Source organism: Balaenoptera physalus (assembly GCF_965194825.1).
Source record: "Balaenoptera physalus genome assembly, chromosome: 8".
Classification (NCBI taxonomy): domain Eukaryota; kingdom Metazoa; phylum Chordata; class Mammalia; order Artiodactyla; family Balaenopteridae; genus Balaenoptera; species Balaenoptera physalus.
The window spans coordinates 89,164,346-89,184,059 of NC_138887.1; the positions used below are offsets into that span (position 1 = coordinate 89,164,346).

Consider the following 19,714-nt stretch of genomic DNA (forward strand, 5'->3'; position numbering starts at 1 on the left):
CTCCTCTTTTGTCACTTACAACTTAAAGAGTTGACCTGCCCTCTTGGGTGTATAATATACATAGCATAGCCGAGAAGCCATGCCTGTAACACTTGCAAGGCCCTTATATTCACTGATAAGACCGGGTGAAGATATTAAGTTGTTTGTCAGAATTAGTTCTAGAGACAGTTTTACCAAGAACCACGAGACATTTAAAAATTTAAAAATTTAAAAAGAACAAACAATAAATCATCATGAAAAGTACAGTTCTCTATATACCTACCATCCATTTCCACTAACTGTGGCAATTTCAACTGGAAAAAAACCCGAGTTTACAACTAGATAACAAGAATATTGATAATGGCCTGAATTTACAACAAATGCTGAAATTACAGTGTGGTTTAGTGAAATGTAATATTAAACTGGACACCCAGGAATTTAGTTCCTAGACACTGTCTCAACCAGCAGTTCTCAGAGTGAACTTGAAGTGGGAACAGGATTGCTGTAAGTATTAATGATATACTCTCAGGGAAGTGCTAATAGTTCCTTGGAAGAGAGACGGGTTTGCAGTCTAAATTTGTATTACAATACCAAGTTGTACAACAAGCCCAGATTTTATCACTAGCTTATCTGGACCTAAAGAGAATATTTTTCCTTTAATGTAAAAAACAATATTCTAAAATCGGAGAAAAAATAATTCTAGGGATGACAGAAGAAGAAATACTACAAATTTGTAACTGGACCATTGGGCAGGATTTTTAACATCTGTAACTATGGGAAATTTCCCATAGAATATCAAACATGGATCCAAGTCTCTACATTCATTTTTCTATGATATTTCTAATTGTGCCCAGAGGATAAGAAGGAGTTGGTGCATCCAATAAATATAATCATTTACATGCATGGAGCTCCCTTTGAAGTTAATAGGACCTATGGAAAGGGGAGTTATGCACCACGAAAACGGAGTTCAACCTGAATCTAGTTCTTTCTTTTTAACATGCAGCGGTATTGCCAACACATTTGGATTTTCTTACTGCTTATCTTTTCTTTGTATGTGATGTTTCAGTTGGAGTTGAGTGAAGTGCTCCATGTGTAGAGGAAAGATAGCCCAAAAGAGAGGATAGGATGTGATGATTGGCAAGCTTATACTCAGGGACCAGCTTTATAAGATAGTATCCAAAAGTGATAGGGCCTGACGTTTGTAGAGCTTGTTTAACTTTTCAAAAGGAAACCATATACATTTTCTCATTTGATCTTCACAACCCTATGATTTATCCAAGAAATACATTTTTACCTCCATTTTACAGATGAAAAAACTGCGACAGACTGCTTAAGTTCACTTCCTAAAGCCACACAGTTCCTGATAGAATGTAGGAAACCTGATTTCTATTCCCAGGTCTTTCCATTAGAAAGGTATTATTTTTTTAAGCAATCTTATCTATAACTTAATATAATAAAGAGATTCAGCTACAACGTCTCTGATTGAAACTGGAGTGAGGAAGTTGGGATCTGAATTCTTACCTGCCTTGTTCCTTGTTTCCCATCTTTCCTACCTTCAGCAGATATCCTGGCATGGGCTCCAAGGGAGACTGAAAATCATAGCTACTTATCTGAAGATACTTATATGTGCTACTTATTTCTTATTATACACATTGACCCCAGAGTCAATCAACTCACAGTATTTCACTGTCCTGTTCCTACTTATCAATGAGTCTTTTTTTTTTCCCTAGATGGATGAGGAGTCAAGAGTTAGATGTTCTTCATAAGACTGTTTGCTGGTCATTCTCCGTAGGTCCCTGCAGATCTGTTCTCTGTCTCTGCCTGCATTGTGCCAGGATCCCTTGCTTTCTGATTTCTAATTGGCTTTGGCTGATGGCAAGCACTAAAGGGAAATCAGAAGGTGGGAGGAGAGAGAGGTCAAGGTACTAATTCCCACTGTGCTCCTAGGCCCCCTTCCTGCCAGGCAGTGATTTTTTAACAACTCCATTCCTCCATATAAGGTGATCTTGTGCAGTGACCCCTGTCCCATAGTTACAGCTCCGTGATCTTGCCCCCTCCGGCATGGGGAAGTAATATTTCCCACCTCTGCTGGTCCCTGGCACTTCAAAAATCCCTGTTTTGTTACCTTTCAACTGATTGTTCCTCTGTAAACCGTCCCTTTTATTAAATGCTCTTCAATTTAGCCCTTTGAGTGAGCCATCTGTTTCCTGCCAGTACTCTGACTAATGAGTAAAAGTGAGTTTGTGTGTGTGCAAATGCACACGTTGTCTGAATCCAATACTGTTATCATGTGTTTCTAAGATTTATCAAAGTAACGTAAATCCTGGTGGTCTCTTAGATGTCTGTCTCTAACATGGACAGTCTAATCTAATATCGCAAGAACTACACTAGACACTCCAGAAATGTACTTGACAACTTCAGGTTCAAGGATCACACCTCTCCATGCTAATATTTGAGACTATAACAAGCTGAGGGTGGGAGACGGAAAGAAAGAGGGTATCATTACCATGAATGGTCCAAAGTTTATTGAGTTTATAAAGCTTTAGGATCCCTAGAGATAATGAGGTTTTCCTCTTTCCCTACAACCTAAAATGATTCAACATTATTGACATAAGCAGACCCACAATAGAAACCTTAGCCTGGAAATGAATCCCTCCAGAAATGTCCTATCTGGGGACTCTATGTGAATGTAACCAGTGGTAATAAAACAATTGAATATGACATCTGTATGCCTTCAGAGTCAAACAGTTCTAAGCTAAAGTAGGTCCAGTATCAACCTTGGTCCTCCAGTTCAACCCCCAAGTTGGTAAACTGACAACATTTTAATTGATGCCTCAATATTCATCCTGTTAGTCAAGGAGACTTTACTGATAACCTGTTTGTTCCAGACCCTGTGCTGGGAATAGGGATAGCAAGATGTCCATTTACGAATTCTCAGTTTAGAGAGAGAATGCAGATTAATTTGATAGAATTAAAGAGTTATAATAGAGACAGTATAATTGCTAAGAGAGGGGAGAAATGGAGGCTGACTAATGCTCCCCAGGAGAGCCAGGAAGTTTTCCTAGAAGAGGTAATTTTGAACTGGGATTCGGAGAAAGTAAGTAGTTACTGGTGCATTCTGAAGTTGCAGTAATGTTGGAAAGGACAGAGTTGGTGATTATGGGAAGAAGCAGAACTGAGTCCAACAAGGCAGCACTTTAACTGCTTTGCTGAAGTCTTCTGAACTCTGACCTGTAGGCAAAGTGAAGCCTTCTGAGGACTTAAACCAAGGAAATGGCAAGATCAAATTTATATTTTGATATAATTTTATTGGGGCAGCAGAGGAATGATGGGTTAGAGGGGACTGAGGATGAACGTGGGTCGGGAGTTAAAAGATTGTGTGTTCATCTGCACAAAAGATGGTGAGGGCCTGACCTAAGGCATTGACTGTAGAAACGGATTGGTGGGGGTGGGGGGCGCCATGGGGAGGGACTGAATTAAACACATTTCTGAAAGAGAATTGAAAGACTATTCCAGGTGAATGAACATGTTAAATGTGCCCTGTGTTTGCATACAAAACCAACTGTATGAATGTTAAATCAAAGTCAAATTCATAGAAATGTTAAAGTATATACATGTTTCAGGCCACCAGTGTCATGTCTTCACTAGTGAGTTAATGAATCTGAAAGTACTTGTAAACAGTTTCACCAATATTAGGAAACTTTGTCAGAATTCCATTTAGGGTTTACATGATGGGAATGGTAGTATACATAGTGTTCAGGTGGGTGAACCAGTGAGAAAAATGCTAGAGTAAAACTTTCCACTTCCCTAGTATGCTAGGGATGTATGCTAATGGATGTAAGCCAGGGGTTGACAGGGAGAAGTGAGAGAAAAACAGAAGCAAAGAGACATGGACAAAGGATCTCCAGAGTGCCTGGCATATAAGAGGTGTTCATTTATATATTTACTGAATTAATAAGTGAACAAATGAATAAATAAATGAACATATATGTATATGTATATCATGAATAACAACGTGCAGAATTGGATTTGTATTACTACAACACACTGGATGAAAATTACGAGCATAAAAACTGAAAGAGAGGGGAAATTTTCACTGGGCTACGCACACAAGGGATGGGTTGTTTTTAACTAAATCGACAGATCCCTAACCAGTTACTGATTACTGACTGGTTACATGAATAATTCTTTAATCGGCTTAGTGAGTAAGTCCAGTTCCCATCATGTCTTAGGTCATACATTACCTAATACATTGTTTCCTTAGTTCTAACTAATGAAGTGACCCAAACCTGCTTTAACTATTTTATTCTTCGCAAAAAATTTGCAAAAGGATCATAGAATTAAATTCTGTTTTTTTACAAAATAATTACGTTAAAATGTAAATACTTAAATTCACGTTGCAAATACTAACGAATTTTCAAGGAGGTCTTTAAAATATAGGTGTGTCCTAAGGATCATAAAGGAGAAGGAGAATCACCAGGGCAAAAGGAAGCCACTTGTCCCTGGTGGTGGAGGCTGGTACTTGAAGGGAATCGCAATACAGCTGCCCAGGTGGAAGTTTGACTTGCATCTGGCAACTAGATCATAAAATATGAACTGAGGGCTTTTATCTGTCCATGAAAATATTTATTAATTATTGAAAGTATGGAAGACAAGGCAATGGAAATCCAAACCAAAGCTTAAATTGGCTAGATTCTTAAAATGTTTATTTTGATTCCTTGAGTGTTTTTGTTTTCAGAGATCACATCATAGAATAAAAGGAGTCATATGCTAAGGCTTTTCATATATTATGATGTCAAAAGGTTGCCATTTATTTAGATTACATTTTCCTTTAAACAAAGCTTTTTGTTGTTTAGGTTCTTTGACCTAAAATATGATAAATTGTACTGAAGTATATAGGTGGTACTAGTAATTAGTCAGAGGCTAGCTCAAAACATATCTATTTTTAAAATATTTCAGTGCATAGTATTGGCATTTTAATCATTTCTTCTTTAAAGAAGAGTATCTGCCTGAGACAAATGACTATTTCCATGGGGAGTAAAGTTCATATTTAATGAGAGAAAACATGTTACTTTTATGCTTTCTTAATTTTCAACAAGTGTCTGATTTTGAAAAGTATCAAATGCCTGCATATATTTGTGACAAAAAAGTTGTATTCTTTCTATATTCACTCAAAATTTCCTGTCATTTGGAAGATGGCAGATTGTCTTCAAAAAGTTTTTCTAAATGAAAAATATGGTGGGATAATACACTGCATAATTACATTCCACGTTTGCATTAATAAAGAATTATACTTGTAAGTTTTACAACTAGAAGTAGCACTGTGGTTGTCATATATTACAGCACACACAATTTGATTGCTACAGAGTAGACATCTGCCAGAAACATTTCAGTTTAGCATGATGAATTTACCTTAGCCCTGTCAAGAATCGCATTACAATGCCAAAGTATTGCTTTGAATATATGTTGAAAAACAGAAATAAATTTGTTGAGGTAGGGTTTCAAATTCCCTCAGAATCATGTCATTACTGGTATTGTGGTTAGGCACACATGAGCTCAAGTTACTCCAGGGGGGATTTGCCAATAGTGAACGTCTCTCATTTAATCAGGACAGCTAAAGAAAAGATATTGTTGACTGTAGATGATAGAGGAGTTTATCAGCATCACAGCAAGGATGCTAGCATACTCAATTTACATAAAGGTATAAGAATATTTAAAACAGAATCCCTTTCTAAGCCATTTAAACACATTTGCATGGGAAGTGGTTTATCTGCAGCCCCCTTTTCAGCTTAATGGTAAATTTCTCTGAAAGGTTTAACTAAACTCTAATAGAGACCATATTTATCTCAAAGCACTTAATTGTAGGCATTTTTGGTTCAAATGGTGGAATTTACACTTTCCTTGTGTGTGAGATATAAGATTATAAGGTAGACAGCAGGAGATGCAAACAATTGGTAGATTATTCCCAATCCACTCAAGAACTATTGATAAGTCTATGTCTATGGTCTTTGGGAGCCTAGGTAGACCACAGTCTTCTCTACAGCCAACTTCGGAAATGCCAGGCAAAGTTTTGCTCTAATTTCTTGAAAGTCCTATGAATTCTATCAAAAATTTGCTGCATACTTTGGAAAGATTTTATGGTGTAGACATGACCACATGATAGGTTTCTTATATCCACAGCAACTTTTAAAGTCTAAGATACAAAATAAAGACTACTGCCTTAATAATACCAAAGGGCCACATCCACACAGGCAAGATTGTGTGCAAGTTTCACAGTTTAACTACCATAAAATTTAGCTGCTGCTTTCATTTGAGAAATGTGGCAGATAAGAGCAGTTTCAATATTGCACCACTGCATTAATGTAGATGTAGCACAGATATATTAAATTTTTTCCTCTCAACACCATGCTCTAAGAAAGTAGTAAAAGTATTATGTTTGCATGATACTGATTTGACATGTAGTCTGAGAAATATATGAAATGTTGTATTTTTAAAGGACCGGGCTTATGAAAAGTCTTATTTGAGGGAGTGTGGAATCAATTCTCAGGGATAGTTTATGGTCTAGAAACTCCTACAAGGTAATGGGAGAAACTGGTATATGTGTATTTAAAAAAAACTGACAGAAGAAATATTAATAACCTATATTGAACTTCATCAAGGAAAAATAAAAATCATACAATATCTAAGTTTATATGTGCAACATATCAATAGTATTCAGTTAGTCTAGAAACAGTTTATATCATTTTTCAGTTTGCCTTTTGTATCTTCTGATTGCTTCCAATTCAGCTACAAATACAAATTTCTATCACAGTCACATAAGCTAAGTATAAAAATATGATTTAAGTATAAAGTAATCCCAGAAGTAAGCTTTTTATGTTGTGTTGATAAAAATATATACGTGTGTGTGTGTTTGTGTGTGTATCTCCTTGTTTGATGTAATCACCTATATATCCTGGAAGATTAACCAGAATAACTGTTTTGAAGGTTTGCTGACTCTTCTCTAGCAAAATCTGACTATATTACAAGCATTAGAATCCTAGTTGTCTCCTTCTAAAAGGAAAAACTCATGGCAAAATAGCCCAGCTAAACAGAAGACATGGATAGGAAGAGAACAGAAAAATACAATCATACTGTATTAAGAAAATAGTAACAGAGACCATTGACAGTGTATCAAAAAAAAAAAAAAAGGATTCACGGAACATCGTATCGTGGCACAAAGAATATCATGTCACTGCAAGACAGCAACAAAGAATGCTGCACTCATAGGGGAAGTTCTTTTTATTAGAACTATGAGAAATCCTTTTTCATATGAATTCAGAAATCTCGGACAGTCTAATAGGTCTGGTATCTCTCCAACATATCTTCTATATTAAAATCAAAAAAAGTTTCAAATCTTTTCTACTTGCTCGATATAGTCTAGCAAGGGGAATTAACACTATAAATCAAATCAAGTTCTGCTGAACTTACTTGTATGATGAAAGCATGTCTAGTTTTACATTTGTGAAAATTTCAGAGACTTTTTGGCAGCCCGATACCACTGCTCATTGGGCTCCACCTCTGGCTTTTATATCAGGAAAAATACGAGATACTCAGAGTGATACTCAACATTCTGATATAGAAGCCTGGACCATCCAGATTCTCAAAGGGAAATTCCAGAATGTAAAATATTTTCAAAATAGAAATGATCATTTAAATCATTTAACATTACTTTGTACATGTTGTCTTCACATAGAAAACTTTTAAAGAATAAATTGAAATCTGAAATTAAATTAACCCTGAGAGTACCACAGTTTGTATAAACAATAACAGTACTTAGGAAATTTAGCGCTAATAACCTGGAGGATATTTTTTTAAACTACAGCAACAGCCCTGAACAGCTGTCTGTATCATCTGTATCTCTCTTCTCTTTGCATTCTATCTGCAGACGTTTTTCTTCTTCTGACTTTCCTTTTATATTCAAATTCCAATTTCATTCATCATTCTTCACTGCTTCCTCCAAATTGCCTGTTTATAATATCCTCTCCTCAGCCCATCATCCTCTTACCCCTGTGCTTCTCTTCAATCTCTCTCGACGTTCTTAGTACCATTCAGCTAAGTTCAGCACACCTTCTTTAAAATTAATTAGTTAACTAATTAATTTACGGCTGTGTTGGGTCTTCGTTGCAGTGCACGGGCTTCTCACTGCAGTGGTTTCTCTTGTTGCGGAGAACGGGTTCTAGGCGCACAGGTTTCAGTAGTTGTGGCTCGTGGGTTCTAGAGTGCAGGCTCTGTAGTTGTGGCGCACGGGCTTAGTTGCTCCAAAGCACGTGGGACCTTCCCCCCACCAGGGCTCGAACCCGTGTCCCCTGCATTGGCAGGCGGATTCTTAACCACTGCGCCACCTGGGAAGTCCCTCGGCACGCACCTTTAAGTGGCCACTTTCTACTATGCACTGGGAAGACAAGCTAAATCAGAGTTGCCTCCTGCATTTCCAGAGCACACGGTAGACCGAGGGAAACAAAGATGGGAAGACATTATGAAAATGCATTGTGAGATTTAGAGAAATGTGAAAACTGTTTGGGACTGCAGAAGACCAAGGTTTGGGAGGAACGAGAATTAGGTTGGAAATATCATTTGAGCCAGTTCTTGAAAGATGATTTCACATTTCCCAGGCAGACGAGGAGAGGAGGGAGGACAGTTCAAGCAGAAGCAACAGCATCTACAAATACACGAAGCTGCGAAGAGCGTGCACGTCCTAGTGAGACCAGAGGATGTTCAAGTGGCTAAGAAACAACTTACGTGGGAGCGACAGGGTGTTAGATGAGACTGAGAATACAAGCTGTGGCTAAATTGTTTTTTATGCTATGCCAAATAATTCAGATCTTATTCTATTTGCCATAATTTTAAGCAGGAAAAGGCAGTTTCAGATTTGTGTTTTAGAGAGGTCATTTAGGCAAATAGATGGGAAGATACTGGAAATGAGGGAGAGAGAAGGAAGAAAGCGAGACCAGATATGCTGGTCTGTTGTTATAGAGAGGTCAACGATGGTCCAATACTTAAGGCTCCTAGGTCTATGGTAGAGGGGTTAAAGGATGGGGGATGAGACATTCAGGAGATAAACTGATGATTGAATATATGGGACTTAGTAAGAGGATATGAGAATGAGGAAGAGGAAAGAGTCAAGGATGACACCAAAGGTTTTATCCTGAACCGCCTTATGACCATGTCAGTAACCAATATAAAGAAAGTTTGATGAATGTAATGTGCTAAGAATAAGGGTCGCATATGCATGGAATAACCAGGCAGCCTGACATCGGGAACGGGAGCTCAAAAAAGAAGTCAGGACAAGAAAAGTAAATTTGAGAGTTATTTTAGCTTGGATAGCATTGCTCTGAAAGTAGAGTCTGAAGCAAGAACTTGTTTAGTTTATTTGGGAGGTGATCCAGAGAGCAGGATTGAGGGATCAGGGGGAGAGACACAGGCGAAGAGGAAAAACCAATTTAAAGGTGTTACTGGGGTTGTCACTGTGGGCAGTGGGCCTCAATTCTGCCAGTACCAGCTAAGAACGGCACAGAATGTTTCCCAGAAATGTGTATCTGAGGACAAGAGGCCAGGGCATTAATCTATAACATTCTATTCCATTGGCCGACATTCCCCGAGGGTATCGACACCCACACTTCCAAGCTGTGCTTGCTCTGGCCCACCTAACTCTCACAGGTCTAAACTAGAGACTCTGGTGCAGAAAGCCAGTAAGGGGTTACTTGATGCCAGATTTGGTCAGCATGAGATAGGTAGAAGCCCCGCGGAACTATCAGCCCCATTCATAGCTGAAAACAGAGGTGTCACTTAGCAAATGTGAGTCAGGGCACCAGATGTATTTGCTATAAGAGATAACCACAAATAGGTGCTAGTTGAAGCTCCTCAACTTAATGAGATCACTAGAGTAAACACACAGACCAGCACCTCTTGACATGGTCAGATTTCACAGTAAACCTATAAAAAGTATGAAATATATTTGTATTTATTTTTAGATAAACTTTTCTGAGAAATAAGTTCAAAGCTTTCATCAAACTCTCAAAATATTCCTTGACCCAGAAAAGTTTAAGAAACACAAATTTGGAGCAAGAGTGAAAGTACAAGAAAAGAAGTTTTGGAAAATAACATTTAAGGGTTAGAGAGAAGATGGGGAAAGAAGTGTTAGTGCCCAGGCTTTGGGATCATAAAGGCTTGGGTTTAATCTAGGCTCTATTTGAATTTGAGCAGATGATTGCATTCTTTGATTTTCATGAGCTCCTTTGTAAAACAGAGATAACATTTAGATCACAGGGGTGTTATGAGTATTATAAATAGGAAATGTATGCAGAGTACCTAGGATAACGTAAATGCTCATTAAATGATGAGTTACTAGAAAAGTAGAAAAATGCCAGGAAGAAACTATGTAATAGAATTCAAGAAACAGTCACAGAAAAAGAAGCAAATGATAATTTTCATTAGGCAAATATATAAGAGGACTTTGAAAAGAGTTCATTGAATTTTTGATGATTTTTGTCAAGAACAATCAAAATACATTGGGTAGAGAAGGTCAGGAGAATAGTGGGTTGAGGAGTAAAGTACTGGATTATTAAAGCAGACTCATACAAATCTGATATCTCACCCAGTATCAAGCTTTATAAATAATTTTAAGGATGTCCTCGAAAAGAAACACAGATGAAACGAGAGGTCTGGGACTTCCACATAGCTTTCCAAGTCATTCCTCCCGCAATAGACATCCTATCTCCAGCCCCAAATAACATAAGGCCTCCAAAAAAGGTTTTACAGTGTTACCTGACACAATCAGGAACATATAAGTTATGAAACATCTCCATTTTACACCCAAGAGAATTCTATAATTTATGGGACATTCTCCAAGAGTCATGCCTTATAAATCCATACATAGATCCCGGATTTATTTACTATAGTAATCCTTTAGTCAGGGGCATCTTGCTGAGAGAATTCTGTGAATAAGGTCACTTTCTTCCAGCAAATATTATTAGTCTATTTACATGTAAGTCCAGCTGATAAGGAGATTAGATCAATTCACTTTTCCTCATTTTCTTTTACCCAGGGGTTCTCCCCACTCCAAAGGAGACTGAATAGATCATAAGCCAACTGCTTGAACTTTTCTCCATAGCACCCTATTCATTGCCCTACCCACCTTTAACTCAAATGCCTATCATACTTCTCTTCCAGTAGATAAGTAATCTTTTAAAAATTATTTTCTGTATATTCGTCCAGAATTCTCTTTAAATATTTACATTCTATTTGTGTATGTTGGGCTCAAATATGGGCTTATACTCTACGTGGTATGCGTGTATTCGTATATACATTCTTGTTCTGTTTTGCCCTTCACAGTATGTCTCAGAGATCTTTCCACATCATTCTATAGAGACTTAGTTCAACTTTTTAACGATGTCCGCAGCTGTGAAGGGTCTGAGACTTTAGTCTATTTGCAAGTTAAATCTAGCTTGCCACAATTTCATGGATGCTGGTAGACAACAGACACCTTTGTTAGAAACAAAGAACTTTTTAACAGCGAGAGCAACATCCAGAGTATCAGCATTTATACGAATTTCCTGAACTCCAACTCCCACAGGATAACACAAAGAAGAACAGGCAATGCCTGCATATGCAGAAGATTGAGTGACCCAAGCTTAGTGAACCCAAATCTTTATTAATCAGCTGTGAGCAAACCAGCTATACTTTTTCCCTGGAGGAAGATATTATGTTTATTATACTGGAGAGTAAACAAACATGGCCTAGCTCCAGAGGGAGATACGATCTCTATCTTCCAAGGCTATTCATTACACAAACATTCTTGCAGGACATGCAGAAATGTGAGCGGTGCCATGGAGGATTGTCTCCCAACAAACAAGTTTAAATAATTTCATAGACATTAAATATTTTCCTATTAATGGTCATTAACAGGAAAGGTAGAACAAGTTTTTATTTCTTGAATAATTATTTTCCCGGGGTTACTTATTGAATGAACCAAACTTTTTAAGTTATTGTCAAGTTGTTCAATTATATTTATTTGATGTGAATTCATTTTCTAAATTTGTATTTTGTTTGTGGTCTTTCTTAGTGGCAGTTTCTCATGTGTTTTGAATATTTATCCTGAATCTTCTTCTTGAATGCACTTTAATTTTTTTTTCTCTCTAAGTTCCAGGTCTTCTTCCCTACTGTCTAAGAATTTTTGAGTTGTTCCATCTGGTCCCCTAGGGCCACCTTGTCAGAATCAGGTCTTAGGCTGATGACTAGCTGCTCCCAACTGGGGATATTTCAAATTGATTAACTGAGCCGATATTTGGTTTGGGTTCAGGCCTGGCTTCAAATCTGAGTTCCCTCCCTCCAGTCTCTCAAAGTATGTGTCGTCTTTTAAATCACAGCCCTTAGTGATCCAAAGCAGCTATTTTCATTGTCCTCTCAAAGCACAGTGGGAGCAGGGGGCAAGGATAGGAAACAATATCCCAAACCTTTGTTTTAAGAACTGAGGCTGATGTAATATTCATTACATCACAGTAAGTGAACCTCCTGTTGTCTTGACCTGATCTGGGTGCAGAGCCCAGCACGCCCCCAGCCTCAGCTTTACTTATACTATGTGTACCTGTTCCAGTAGTCTATTCCACAGAGCCATTCAGCTTGCTATGAGCTCAGATACACAAAGGAAGCTATATATGTGTGTGTGTATAAAAGTGTGTGTATGTGTGTGTGTGTGTGTGTATATATATATATACATATACATATATATATAGTTTCTTTTTCTAAAAATTATATTTTGTTTTCCACATTGCTATGTATTTTGAGCATGGGGAACCTCAAAGGATGAACTTAAAATGCTACCTTGACCGCTTGACTGGAAGCAACTATAACATAATAAAAACTAATTTATACAACTGAAAAGCAAAAAACCAACCAACCAAAGAAAAAAAACCTCAAAATGCAAAAAAGCCCCAAGAATTTGATTAAAACATGGGCAGAGGATCTGAATAAACATTTTCCTGAAGAAGACAAGCAGATGGCCAACGGGTACATGAAAAGATGCTCAATATCACTAATCATTAGGGAAATCAAAACTTCAATAACATATTACCTCACACCTGTTAGAATGGCTATAATCAAAAAGATAAATAACAAGTGTTGGGCTTCCCTGGTGGCGCAGTGGTTGAGAGTCTGCCTGCTAATGCAGGGGACACGGGTTCGAGCCCTGGTCTGGGAAGATCCCACATGCCGCAGAGCAGCTGGGCCCGTGAGCCACAATTACTGAGCCTGCGTGTCTGGAGCCTGTGCTCCGCAACAAGAGAGGCCGCGATAGTGAGAGGCCCGCGCACAGCGATGAAGAGTGGCCCCCACTTGCCACAACTAGAGAAAGCCCTCGCACAGAAACGAAGACCCAACATAGCCATAAATTAAAAATAAATAAATAAATAAATAAATAAAAATTAAAAAAAAAAAAACAACAAGTGTTGGTGAGAATGTGGAGAAAAGGGAACGCTGTGCACTCTTGGTGTGAATGTAAATTGCTTCAGCCACTATGGAAAACAGTATGGAGGTTCCCCCCCAAAATTAATAATAGAACTAGCATATGATCCAGCAATTCCAATTCTTAGTATTTATCTGAAGGAAACAAAAATACTAACTTGAAAAGATACCTGCACCTTCATGTTCACTGTAGCATTGTTTACAATAGGTAAGACATGGAAAAAACCTGTGTTCATCAATGAAATAATGGATAAAGAAAATGTGCTATATATATATATATCACATATATATTTATATGTAAATTTTTTTCAAATATATATCTCACACACACACACACGTACAAAAACGGAATATTATTTAGCCATCAAACAACATGGGTGGAACTTGAGGGCATTACGCTAAGTGAAATAAGCCAGAAAGAGAAAGACATCCTGTATGATCTCACCAGTTTGTGGAATCTGACAAAACGAAACCCAAAAAAAAAAAAAAAAAGCAAACTTGAATTCATAGATACAGAAGAGAACAGATTGGTTGTAGCCTGAGGCAGGGGGTGGAGAGTGGGCAAAATGGGCAAAGGTGGTCAAAAGGTACAAACTTCCAGTTTAAAAAAAAAAGTAATTTATACAGAATTGTGGAAATGCATATAAGCCTTTTATAAGGTTATAAACTGACACCTAAAGTTTAGGATTATTTTTGAGCTGGGTTTAAATCAATAGAATTTTTCTATTAGAAGAGCAACTATTCAATGTACTTCCAACCTCAGAACTTTCTTCCATGCCCTAATAACCTGATGACCTTAAAATACTTACATACTTGCCATATATAAAATATTATTATCAGGTCTACCAAGTCTACCAATTACCCAGAATCTAGACCCAGTTTTCTGGGAGGTGGGGACCATGGAGGCAGGAGAGATGGGGAATCAGTATGCTTAATTTTTAAATGTATCAGTTCTATAAATATTTAAAAATGAACATTTTTTCAGACCAGTCATAAATATCTGTGGATCCCAAATAAAACAATTAAAAAATAAGAAGTAATGTTTGAATAAAGCTCTGAATCCAGTGAAAGCATTTTACCATTTAGAAATCTGAAAAATATGTAAAAAAATAATTTGTCTTTTAAGAAATATGGTAACTCAAAATAGAATAACATAGCCTTTAATTTCCTATTGTTATTTATAAATGGTGTAAAGCATAATTTTTTTAAAAAAACTTTCAAACTTTCAATAAATTGTTAGGCACAATTAATGAAGGACAATGCAATCAGATTTTGAAGGACTTTTTTCTGTAATATTGTGTACTTTTTACTTAGATTGTCACTTACCTAGTGACAATGTGAATTAAAATAATGTATATATTTAAAAATAGCAGACCTACATATTCATATGGTAAATAATTAGATAAACCTAAAAAATTACATCCTTTAACTAAATCTTTATCTTAGCAAAAAACCTAAAATCTATCCCCAGCCAATTTCCCTGTTCTACAAATAGATGAAAACAATGCCCTTTGAGAAGATAAGATTTATTGAGAGGTGTTTTTTTACCTAATTCTTGAGAGAAGCTACCAGAATTATAAGACATAAAACTTGTGTTGCTATTTCACACATGTAATATTTAAATTAATGATGGTGCTTACTGAAATGCAGTTCCATACCGATATTTGGTACATTTTTTTTCTGAATTTCTCTAGAACTTTGTAGTATATAGAAGTTTAAAATCAGACTTTTGGATTTCTTAGATCAGTAAAACTTCCAGAAACGGTTGTGAGAACAAACATAAGATTTTTCAACTATTTTATTTTGTTAAGAAAAAACATTACAAAAAAAACCCTGTTAGGGCTTCCCTGGTGGAGCAGTGGTTGAGAATCTGCCTGCCAATGCAGGGGACACGGGTTCGAACCCTGGTCTGGGAAGATCCCACATGCCGCGGAGCAACTAGGCCCGTGAGCCACAACTACTGAGCCTGCGCGTCTGGAGCCTGTGCTCCGCAACGGGAGAGGCCACGATAGTAAGAGGCCCGCGCACCGCAATGAAGAGTGGCCCTCACTTGCCACAACTAGAGAAAGCCTTCGCACAGAAACGAAGACCCAACACAGCCATAAATAAATAAATAAATAAAAATTAAACTTAAAAAAAAATCCTGTTAATATCATCAAAGATTTTAACAAACAAAATTAATCAAAGACATAATGTCAAAATAAATTACAAGTTTTCCCAAGAAGTAGTGGTTGGCAGAAACAAATATATATTACTTGCATTTCTTGTTTTGAAGTGAACCCATGAACACTTCATTGTTGACTTATTATTCAAAAAATATTTACTGAGAGCAGTGTGCTAGGTTCTGTTCTAAATGCTAAGGAACAGCAGTGAACAAAACAAAGTCCCTACTTTCAAAAAGATTAAATTCCAGGGAGAAGAATTAATAAACAAATGTACAAGTATAGATTTTCTCTATCTGATGTTATAGCAGATGGAGAAAAATAAAGCAGAGTAAATGGAATAAGGCTTGCCAGAGTGGGACAGGTGGTTATTATTTGATATAAAATGGTCAAAGAAGGTCTCTTTAATAGGGTGAAATTTGTGCAGAGGCCTGAAGAAGTCAGGGAATAAATAATGCTGCTATCTGGAAGAAGTAAGTTCTTGGCAGAGAAAAAAGCAGTGCAAAGGCCCTGAGGGAAACACATGCTTAATGTGTTAGGAACAATGGCAGAGAGCTCTGCATGGCTGAAGCAAAGTGAGCCAGGGAAAGACTATAAGGAAAAGATAATAGAAAGTTCACGGGTAGCCAGATTAGATACGGAGTGTTAAATACTTCAGCTTTGAGTGAGATGAGTAGCAAATGGAGAATTTTGAGCAGAGGTGTAAAATGATGTGCCTTTTTAAAAATTTTCTCTCCCATTAAACTTTTCACTTTGAAATAATTTTAAATTTACTCAAGATTTGCAGAGATAGCAGTGGGAGTTCCCATACATGTACATCTCACTAGTTTCCCCATTGTTAACATCTTACATGGTTTCTTTGTCAAGGTAAATAACCAACATTTGTGCATTACTATTATCCACATTCCAGACTTATTTGGATTTCATCAGTTCTTCCATTGGTGTCCTCTGTCTGTTCCATGATCCAGGCCATGCTTTGAATGGCTTTAGGTTGGCATGTCCCCATGGTCTCTTCTGGTCCATTATAGTCTCTCCATCTTTATTTTTCATTACCTTGACAGTCTTGAGGAGTAGTGGCCAAATTATTCTGTATAATATCCCCCATTCTGGGTTTGTCTGATGTTTAGCTCATGATTAGAATGAAGTCACCCGTTTTTGGAACGAATTCCCAGAGGTGAAGTGCCCATCCTGTCATGTCATATCAAAGGGTTTATGATATCTGCATGACCTCATTGATGATACTGACCTTCATCATTTGGTTATGGTAGTATTTGCCACATTTCTCCACTTACAGTTACTATTTTTTTCCTTTCTAGATGTCATGCTTTGGAAGCATGATTTGTGTTTTAAAAGGATAATTTTGATGACTATTTTGAGAATAGAGTAGATGCAAGGAGACAGTTGGGAGGCTGATGCTGTAAACAAGGCGAGAGCGTGACGCTGCCTGCAGTGCATTCAACTGCAATGAACCTCCACGTAAGTTAAAAGAAGGTGACTTTTCACTTGAGAATATCTTTGAAGAAGCAGTAATAATGATTAGCAGTATTAAATCTCAACCCTTAGGCACAAGCCTTTTAAAATATACTGCTTGACAAAATTAGAAGAACACTTCTGCCTGCTGCAGGAAAATGATTGTCTTGAGGAAAAACATTTGTATGATTGAATTGTGAGATGAACAAGCCACTTTTTTCATGGTACGCCATTTTTTACATAAAAGAATTACTAGTAGACAAGCTATTGTTATCCAGACTTGGGTATCTGGCAGACAGTGTCTTGAAAATTGATGAACTAAATCTGTCATGTCAAGGAACACAACTGGTGGTATTTGTTGCCAATAACAACATTTGAGCTTTCAAGTGAAAATTAGAGTTTTGAAAACTTGTATCCAATACTCAAAATCTTTTTTTAAAAAGATTTAAAATTAAATCAGCCAAGATAGCAATGAATGTAATTTTTAAAAATATTTTATAACGAAATGTGTCAACATTTGGAAGATCTTATAAACTCAGGGAGCCAAGTTTTCCAAAGACCAATGAACGATGTTTAAAAATCATGTATGGGTCAAAGACCATTCAAAGTGTAAGACAGGTCAATGGATTTTAATGTGACAGTACAAGAAGTTTATTGATATGGCTTTAGATTTCTCATTGCAACTAATCTTTAAGAAATTACTACTACTTGTAATTTTCTTTTTCTTTTTTGGTGAGGCATAAAAAAAAGAATTCCCATGATTATATGAAAAGGCTATTATAAGATAAAAGAGTATAAAAGAGATAAAAGAGTATAAGACACTCTTTTTTTCCATTGACATATTCATGTGAGGTTGGATTTTCTTCCTATATATCAACCAAAGACCATATTGCAACAGACTGAATACAAAAGCAGGTATCAGACTCTTGCTTTCTTCTATTAAGTCAGGCATGAAAGAGATTTGCTAAAGTGTAAATCAATGAAATTTTTCTTCCTGAATAATTTTCTCTTGGAAAATACTTCACAAAAACATGCTATATGTGTTAATGTATGAAGGCTTACTATTGCTATTTTTGGATGAATTAATAAATAGATTTTTAAAATTTCTTGATTTTAATTTCTAACTTAGAAACTATTGACAGATATAATCAACATAAATACACATTCTTTGGAAGTAAATGTTAGAGAACTGTTGCTCCAAAAGACAGTTCTGAACAGGTCATACCTTTTACGTAAATCTTTAGTGACTTAGGCTTAAAAGCAATGGAGAAATCATTAAGAAAAAGAGCAACTGACGTGAATGCACAAAACAATGAAATGACTACGACTCAAAAACACATATACAATTATTAGGCAAAATGTGTAAGTGAGAAGATTATTACAACAAATATTTACAGGCAAAGTATCACTATCTTTTATATAGGAATACATTGCTTTTTTTCATTTTTAACAGTCAATCCTCAATTTCATAAAATATTCTCTCTCTTGCTCCCCACCCCCATCTTGCTCACACTTTTCCTCTGTCAGGAAAATATACTTAAGAGTGGTTGTCTCTAATTGGTGAGATTAGGATATTTTTAATGATTTTTTTTCGTCTTTTTGTAATCTGTATTTCCCAAATCTCTAGTTTTTAATGCCGGAAAAAAAATGCTAACAATGTTTAGAAGCCAGATATTTTAAAAATCATTTTTAATCTGATGATTCATTTATACTGGTATTCTTTATGCAAAACCGAAAATCACTTATCCTGAATCATTAAAATTATTTGAATAAAACAGTAAGATTGCTTAAATTCATTGGTACATGATTTCCTTATTGACACTAATAATTATAGATGTTTTTGATGCTTCCTTCAAGCACTTAGCACTTTGTCAACAGTGAAATATATATAACTTTCAAAAACAGTCCCAGTTGTTAGAAAATTTATAAATGTCATTGATTATTAGCAGTTCTGATATAAAAAAATAAATATACTTGATAAAAGAAACATGGAAAACATTGGTTTAAATAGGTTTGGATAATGAATATTGATTTTATTTTTTCTTTTCTTATCAGCCCCCTATTACTAAGACAAGTCAAGAATTGTTACTATCTGGTTGCATATGATTTGAAAGATTGGTCCAATAATCTGAATTGTAGAAGAATTTGAGTAGTTTGTTGTGTTCATTACATTCACTTTCATTTCATTACAAGATAAATAAGAAAGAATATTTTGAATTCTTAAAATTTTATCTTCTTATTTACATGTTTAACATTTTAATATTTCCTTAATTTTTAACAATTAAAAATTTAAAAGTTAAAATGAAAAAAATAAAACATTTTATTTTATGTCTTCTTTGCAGTGGAGTGAGATTATAACATTTTTGTTCCACAAACCATCAAACCCATCAGCAGAACTTCTGTGTAGTAGCTTAAAAATGTTGGTTAATGTCCGGTTTTAAGGTTTTTTATTTCTCCCGAAACACAGTAACTAACTAAATTTAACCAAACTTAACCAAAGTCAACCTCTCTCTTCCCCAAATGGTTCATGTTTTTAAAAATGTGCTTTCAGAGGACTTGAAATGAATGGCTTGGCACTATTCTCTGACATCTTCAAGTACTCTAGT

The 19,714-nt window shown here is 36.2% G+C and overlaps 1 protein-coding gene across 1 annotated transcript in view; it reads left to right on the forward strand.

Annotated features, from left to right (window-relative positions):
• MDFIC (MyoD family inhibitor domain containing) overlaps positions 1-13,454 on the forward strand; it is a gene marked incomplete at its 5' end in the record, with an annotated part of 118,498 nt that extends 105,044 nt beyond the window's left edge. Inside the window, 1 exon segment of the mRNA XM_082472464.1 lies at positions 29-13,454.
• Between the last annotated feature and the right edge of the window lie 6,260 nt (positions 13,455-19,714).